The sequence below is a fragment of the Phasianus colchicus genome, chromosome Z (genome assembly GCF_987193195.1).
Source record: "Phasianus colchicus chromosome Z, bPhaCol1.hap1.1, whole genome shotgun sequence".
NCBI classification, from domain to species: domain Eukaryota; kingdom Metazoa; phylum Chordata; class Aves; order Galliformes; family Phasianidae; genus Phasianus; species Phasianus colchicus.
In genome coordinates, this window is record NC_143476.1 from 82,197,141 (window position 1) to 82,204,842 (window position 7,702).

Genomic DNA, 7,702 nt, shown 5'->3' on the forward strand with positions numbered 1-7,702 from the left:
AGTGCGTTGTCTTATCTTGACTGTATTTAATGCAGTATTTGTGCTTTTGTTGCGATGTGTACTTTGACATTTTATTTAGAAGGTTTTTTGTTTGCTCTTGACACTAGTTGTGTAAGTTACCTTGTGTTCGATAGTATAAACTGTTCCCTTCCCAATTAATATTTTACAATCCTTTTTTTTTTTTTTTTTGTAAAGTGAGACTGCAGGATTATGTTTTTTTCTAAACATGAAGGGGTTACAACACAATTAGCCTGCCGTTTGAGTGCTCAGTTAAATGTTTTTGCCAATCTTGTGGCATTTGTCTTAGTGTGATATAACGTTGTAATTAAGACAAATTTGTGTTAATCTAAGCAAATTTGCTGTTAGTTGTGCATTAGCAGTATAAAAGCTAATATATACAGTATGATCTTGCAACAGTTTTAAAGCAGCCGCATAACTGATTAAAGTTTTGCATGATGTTTGTTTTTAATAGAAGGGCTTTAAAAACTATTATTTTAGATTAAATGCGTAGTTCTTCGTATGATTGACTTTGTGACATAGCAAGGCCAAAAAATAACTTTCTGACTTTCTTTTCTGAACATATAAGCAGAAGCAGGCATTTCCCGTTTGGACAAAGTTAATCATTCTTTTCCATCAACTTTTGGCAACATGATATTAATGCCTCTCAGTCCTTAAAAAATAAATGTTTGTCATATCGGTGCCTGTGAGGTTATTCCTTATAGCTATAAAATTTCTGTGATTTTTTTTCACTAATGCAAATTTTAAAAGTGAAGTGGAGGTTATCAAAGAAAAAACCCAGAAAATTATTTGGTGTGGCCATAGTGTATGCTTATGTCTCTTTTGAAAAGCTAAAATATAGCAGTGGTGTAAGTTACATCATACCATTGACGTATGCTCTGATACACAGGCGTGATTTGTTGTCACAGCACTACAGTGGAAATACGCAAATAAAAACTAAGATTTATTAAATGACTAAAATTCATTACACACTGGAAACTGAAGTATCACTTACTCTGTTCAGTGTTTATTACACTTCATTTGCAAACCCGTAAAACACACAGATTAACATAGACTAACATTCCGGTAACTACTTTATCAGTGGCTGATGAGAGTATCAGATGTCACAAAAATAATTCATCATTTCTGATACTATTCATTAAGAAAGCCTCCTGCTGCAGTTTGTGGTTGAATTTATCTTTGACCTTTTTAATTAAATAAATCTTAGAGTAGGAAGGTAGTTCTCTTTTGCAACACTCACTGCTGACAGGATGAATCTGGGGAATACAAATAAGATATCTCAGAAAGTGGAGAGAATCTTAGAGAAAAAATGTAATGCAGTATTCTTAAAGCATCAGAGTATAATTTTAAGAGAATGTTTGTGTGAGTGATTAGTAAATAAGGAAAGCTTTCTCATGGTAGAAAACTTTTTTTAAATAATTTCAGTATCAGAAAAAATTAGCATGTGCTTTAAAATTACTTTAGAAAAAGATTAGGCTTGTTTCTCTAGTCCAGCTTTGAGATGTAGCTTCCAAGCATGTGTTTGTTCTTGGTCTTTTTTCTTTTTTTTATTTTTTGAAGGGGGATGTCTTGCTGCTATGGCATCTAGGTAGCCATTACTATTTATTTTGAAAGCTACAGGTGCTGTTCATGTGGCAAGTTCAACTAAATACCAAAGTTTATTCCACATAAAGCTAAAAACTTGTCTCCTCAGACATGTGACTCTAAACTTCAGGATTAATAAGGTCAAGGATGTATTTCGGATTTCCTGTGTTTTTGTTCTGCTGGCTTTCCTTTTTTTAACTAGTTTCTGAGTCTTTTGAAATATTGTATACTTAAAGTGATTCCACATTAAATATGAAGCTGTGACTATGATTTTTACTTGTGTGGTGAAGAGTCAATTATACTTTGTTGCTTTTTTTTTCCTTTCCATTTTAATAGGCTTGTTTTAACTAGTTGAATCCTGTTTCTGGCAAAGCTAAGAAGGATGGAAAAGCAAGTTTTAAAAAGTACAGAGCTACTTTTGACTTTAATATTAAAATTGTGTGCTTGGGAAGACAAAGCTAAGACCGTGTAATCATTTTACAAACAAGTAATTACTGTAAAGTGTTTTGATAGTCCTAGCTGTTCACAGATAAGAAGAATTTGCCTTTTTTATTCATCAGTGCTACGCGAAATCTCAAAATGCTCTATGCCGTGATCATAATACACAAAAGAGTGCTTACCTTTGAGGAACAATTTGTGAGAATGAAAGCTCCTGTTTTGAAACTTCCTATTCAGACTTTGACTTGTCTGCCTAGTTTTTGAGTGTGTCCTGTCCACACAAGAGCACATCCACAGCAGGATCCTACTGAGCAGCATGGTTTCAAATGGTGTGTTTATAGAGGCATTGCTAGAAACCTGTTGAATACTGTCCATCAGCTTCTTGCCATATTGTGAAATTCTGTATGCACTGCTAATCTTATAGAACTATTAACATGGTGTGTTGATTTGCTTCTATTTTGAGACTTTTTTCACTACTCAGATGTGGTTTAGTAGTACTTATTGTACCTAGCAACACTAAGAGTTTGAATCAACTTTAGATATTCCTACTATGATTTTAAGCATATTTGATGTTCTCGTAGTTTGTTGAATATCAGCTGATGATTGATCTATTAAGTATTCACACAATGCCAAATTCATTTCCTTAATAAACAATGAGGACTTCTTTGGACTGCCCAAATGCATTTTACTAGCATAGCACCAATAAGGGGGGATGGGGTAGGGGAAATTCAGATGATGTATTTTTTTTTCCATTTGCATTGTAGATTATCAGGTACAATGAGTGATTTATTTCAGGATAGTTTAAAGCCTGACAGCTTTCACAGCCTAGCTTAAATATTTTCAAGTATATTCTTCATCAATCCACTTTTGTGTTGATATTCTAAATCCAGAGATACATGAAAGGTGTCAAGAAACATCTGTTAATTTTTGAAGTTTCCTACATTTGACAGTACGAGTTTTCAGAATGGAATAGCTGACCAATAGAAAGTTTGTTCTACAGTAAAAGATTATCATTAAAAAGGGGATGAAAAGTCTCATTTCTACATGAGTGACAAGCCTTGCTCCTTATATAAACCTTTTTTTCTTTCCTCTTCTGCATCCTGATTCATGTTTACAGCAAGTGGATGCATGTACGAGCATAAGAGTAGGACATTCTCTCCAGAATATCTGAGATACCTTTATCACAGACTTAACTTCAGGCACATATTTAGATTTGTCAGTAACTTGATGGTTAAACAAGTGAACAGTTTGCTATTAAAACAGTAAGCTGATCTGTATTGCTACCAATGCAAGTAAGAACAATATAGAAGTGATTAAGGTGCCTGAACACATGGATTTAATGCCATTTTATTTGCATCTAGAGAATGCAGTGCTCTAATAGGGGACATATTCCACAGAGCTGTCGACCGTGTCTGCCAGCCCTATAAGGATACCACAGTATGCCTGATGACATCTAACATGGCATTGCTTAGGAACTACCGTGTATTTATAGGTAGGAGAGAAAGCTGTTGGTATTTTATCGCTTTAGAATCTGTGCTGGTGGGGTCTAGAATATTGCTAGTATAGTCACATGAAACTATCGCTACAAGGTGGGATAACTTACAGGAAAGCAGTGCAGTGTTAAAAATCTATGCATATCACAGCAGGAGGGGAAGCTGAGATACCTATGATAATTAAGTGTCATCCCAGCTTCTCCTAGTAATATTGATAGCTTATTTAGTGTCTTTTGCAATTTACACCTGTACAAGCTGTTGAGAATTAGGAATTGTGGTCCACAGCTCCTCAGAGGGAGGGGAGGGCAGCGCTGAGCTCTGCTCTGTGTGACAGCAACAGGGCCGAGGGAACGGCCTGGAGCTGTGCTAGAGGAGGGCTGGAGGTTGGGGAACGGCGCTGCACCAGAGGACGGTGGGCATGGAACAGCCTGCCCAGGGCAGCAGGCATGGCACTGAGCTGAATTCAAGGAGTATTTGGACACTGCTCTCAGACAAAGGGGCTGGATTTTGGGTGGTCCTGTGTGGAGCCAAGGGTTGGACTTGATAGTCTTTGTTGATCCCTTCCAGCTTGGGATATTCTGTGGTTCTTTGAATGATCGGCATAACATTTTTCTCTTCCAAACAGTAACTTTTTTAATGTACAGTGACTAACTTAGTTGGATTACGTCCTTACTGCTGTGTAAGAAATCTGCTCTGCCTGCACGTGAGGGACTAATCATTCCTAGTAGCTTACTAAATACATTTATTAATGCTCTAAATATTTAACCCATTCAACTGTACACATGAATTTTTCATATTGAGCAGTGAGCTCTCTCTAGCTGTACATAACACACCTAGCAATTTTTTTTCCATGACCAAGTGTGTTGTTTCTGATAATGTGTTCTGTTTCATTACGGTTTTGATGCCTTTTTGCAGAACTGAGGACATAAACAAGTTAGCAGAAAAACATTTTAGCAGGATAACCAGTCACCTCAGTAGTTGCATTTTCCCTGTGAAAAGAAGTAGTCTTTGATCAAATTTTATGAATTTGAGAAGAGAGAAGAAAGGGGAGATAAACTGAGAAAAACAGTATCAGAAAGAATAGAACTGGTTGAGTGGGTCCAACTGCAGAGATAAAGTGAGGAAGACTCTTTGATAGAGATCTGCAAATCAGTGCTAAATGAAAAACAGAAGAAAAGATATGTCACATAGTGTAACAGCCAAAAGGGAAAAACAGGTAGTGGAGGAGCAATAAGAAAAGAGCTCTGTTTCATGCATAGAGAAGAGCCAGTGTAGTGTGTGATTTGCCATCTATGGAACACAGGGCTCCACCGAAACAGAAGAAAATAGAAGCGCCAGCTGATTTAGAATGTCAAGTTTGAAATGGGTGCTAATAAGGAAATTTAAGAGATATTGTGCTGGAGGGGATGGGGAAGACAGAGAGAAGGAACTGATCTTTAGTGTGTATGTCTTACTTGCCAAGTAAAGCTGTGTATCTGGCATTAGTGCCTTGCTGTTACATTTGAATGAATAATAACTCTGTGTGCAACATGTAAAATAATTGGAAATCAAAATGCTGCACAGGCAAAAAGAAAAATGTGTGGTTTTATGCAGGAAATCACCCAGATTAGCTGGGGTGGTACTTGAAACGTGTTCGTGTGCTTTGAGCAGCAGAGAGCGCTCCATCATCATCAGCTGCTGCTGTTTGGAAAGGCTGAGGTAATTCTCACATCACTATGATGAGTACAAAGCAAAAACTATGGTGTTCCAGCTGTTCCTGGCTATTGCCAAAGGCACACTCAAGAATAAATAAATGAAATAAAACACAAATCTTCTGATGCAACAGAGTTGCCATTGCTGCAAAACCCAGTATAAAACCAGTTTTGGTGCATAACTTGCGAGCAGTGGTTAGAAGCACCAGCATCATAATCACTGAATCATAGAATGGTTGAAAAGGACCACAGTGATCATCGGGTTTCAACCCCCTGCTATGCACAGGGTCATCAACCACCAGACCAGGCTGCCCAGAGCCATATCCAGCCTGGCCCTGAATGCCTCTAGGGATGGGGCATCCACAACATCCTTGGGTGACCTGTTCCAGTGCCTCACCACCCTATGAATGAAAAACTTCCTCCTAATATCTCACTTAAACCTCCCCTGTCTTAGTTTAAGACAATACCCCCTTGTCCTATCACTATCAACCCAAGTAAACAGTCATTCCTCCTCCAGTTTATACATTCCCTTCAAGTACTGGAATGGACTCTTACAAGCAAAGAGTAAGAAGTAAATCAGAAGTAAATATCTTCTGGAGTGAAAACGTGAAATATTTTGGGGAGCAAGTATAGGGGGAGGTAGAAGAAAGATTCAGTATGTTCAGAGGCAGTGTGGGCTGCAGAGAAGAAATGAGCTGAAGAAGTAAAGATTTGTGCTGAGGAATGCAGCCTAAGAAAGAAGTTATAAAGGAAGACCTAAGAAAATGTGTGTCAGAAGAATCTGTCTTAAAAAATCATTGGGAACAGGAGGAGAGACATTTCAGATGTAATTCCTGTATGAAGAGACAGGCTCTTTTGGCATTCAATTTCTTAAGAAATGCCTTGCAGCTGTTCTGTCTGCCTCTCATGCTGTCAGGGGTGATTTCAGGGTAATGGATTCAGGATAAGCGTTCCTCACATGGCAGTGGTAATTCATGAACAGGGATTTTGGATGCTTTAACTAAAGTCCCCACATGTTCTCCAGCATATCCAAAGGCATGCCGGTTTACAAGATGCATGACCAATTCAGAGCTTGCATTACAGGACATGCCAGAGCATAATCATTTCCCGAGGAGCAATGAAGCAAAGTGAAAGAAAAGCAACGTGAATGCCAAGGGCTTGGAAAAACATCCGAAGAAGTTTCCACCGACCCTCTACTGTTTTACACACTCTCCTTGAGGAACAGTCCCTCCACAAATGTCGTGCACACATCAGGAAGGAACAGAAGATTTAAAATAACTAATTTCCCTGGAAAAAATGTTCTGGAGTTCTGGAAGCACAGGTGAGTGCTAGAGGACAGACAGACTGATTTCCTAACACCCATCTGACATTCAGGTGAACTAAACTCAGTGCACACATCACCATGAATGTGTTTAAAATCTAGAAAGTGTGGTCAAAGAACTTTTTCCACATGCTTAGAAAACCACAGCAATTCTACTGAATATTTTTAGCGAATGACAGACAACTGCTAATATGGAATACATGGTTTCAGCAGATTTCTTTTTCAAGATCTGCTACTTTTACAAGGTTTGCTCCTTTAAATATTCATTTGCTATATTAAAATAAAAGTTTGCCTTGCTCAGACTAAAGTCTTCTTTGATTCAGGGACAAAAACGGGAAACTAGAGCCAGCCTCTAGAGTCCCATTCATGTTTTACCATTAGCCTTCTCTGAAGACCATATAGCTTTTCTTAATGGGCCTGTTTGCCATTTCAGAATACCTGTTTCTTAAACTATCCAGGCCTGGATTTTCAGTTACAACAACTGAAGGGGAACTGAGGATGACAAAAGAAGCACTGAGCTAGATGGCTTCTGTCAGTACCTAAGCTACATGATTACTGTGAGTCACGCATGCATTTTTCATTAGCAGAGAGTACAGCAAGGGCTTGGTATGCAAATTGAAACAAACATTGTACTTAAGTCACGTGCTAGATACAATTTTCACGTCTAAAGGAGAAAACAGATGAGATGGCATATTGCTAGCAAAAGCTTAGTCTTCTTACGCTTTACAAAGAGAAGAGGCTGCTGCCGAGAACTGACACAGGTTGCTCCGCTGGCACACTGCCTGCCCTGCCCAGTCTGACTCAGATGCTGGGTGGTTCTCTCTGGCTTATTCCAGAGCAGGACCACTTATCCAGCAGGAAGAGTCCGAGAAGAAACATCTATTACCTAGATGGACTGCATTCTCAGTTGGTGATGGATAGCTAGAAATCTTCCCCAGGGACTTCTGATCCACACTGGAGAAGGAATCTGGGCTGCCTGGTAATTCCAGCAAGGACTCCTTGGAAGCTTTCTCCACCACCTAGCTCAGGGACAGCATCCAAACTGGAAGCTGCTTGTGTCCTTACCTAAGATTCTTTCCAAGGCAGAAGAATTGGCTCAAACAACATGTAAATTTATCTTTCTTAGTTTTTTGAGAGCTCATGATGCTCAGCATTTG